The sequence below is a fragment of the Penaeus monodon genome, chromosome 23, assembly GCF_015228065.2.
Source record: "Penaeus monodon isolate SGIC_2016 chromosome 23, NSTDA_Pmon_1, whole genome shotgun sequence".
NCBI classification, from domain to species: domain Eukaryota; kingdom Metazoa; phylum Arthropoda; class Malacostraca; order Decapoda; family Penaeidae; genus Penaeus; species Penaeus monodon.
In genome coordinates, this window is record NC_051408.1 from 29,104,318 (window position 1) to 29,105,369 (window position 1,052).

The window sequence follows — 1,052 nt, forward strand, 5'->3', positions numbered from 1 at the left end:
GCATGAAGGGGGGTGAGGAATGGTCTGCGGCCGTCGGGCAGGGGATTTCGCTATTTTGGTGGTTTTTATTTGGGATTTTATTATTTTTATTTTTTTGTTTTTTTTTTTTCATTTTGGTTTTTTAACAAGGAAGGGTGAGGAAAACGTTTGTGGCCGGGGATCAGATTATGATATTTTTTTTTATTCCTTTGCCCTCAAAAGCTAAAACCATCTCTGTTCTTTCCCCTGAAAGAAACACTCTTTACTCTCCCTACCCCTCAATCCCCCCCAAAAATTGTGGATTGTCTTTAGCAAGGCACAAGCAATTATCTATTAACTTCTGGCAAAGGTTAATGAACAAGACATTCAGGAGAATATGGATAAATTATATTGCCATGAATGTAAAATACGATGAGCCGAATTACTGTTATTAACCGCAAATTTTACAAACCCTTTCCAAAAAGAGCAAATTTTACAAAACACTTGCATTTGTACAATTTTACATTTTGGGTTCCTGATGCGTATAACGCAGCACGCAATTTAAAAATGTATTTTCTCGGTCAGAGGGGGATTTTACAATAGTTATGCCAAAGGTAAACACACACTAACACACTTTTTCTTTTTTTTTCCAGAGAAACCCAAAAATACAAGTGAATATTTAAAAAAAGGGAAAAGTAAATGATATCGCAAATTGTAATTTGTATATTTTTAAGGGCTTTTTTTAAAAGATTGGGGAAAGAATCACGCATGAGCATTCTTTTCATCCAGTAGACACTTTGCCGTTATTTTTAAGAAAAAAGAACATGCTTTTCATTGTTGCATACATCATATTGCAGGAAATTCAGCCTCTCTCCATTTTTTTAAAGCTGCCCAGGGTACTAACATATTTCTTTTATAATATCCGGTGTCAAAATTTTACTTTAATTTTTAGGAAAAACCCCCCCCCGTGAGGAGGGGAAAAGGTCAAAATATAAAGGGAGAAGGGGGGAAAGCTTTGGAAAAAATAGTTTTTCAAGTGGGTATATATTAAAAAATTTTAAATTAATTAGATATATATATAATTATATTGGGGG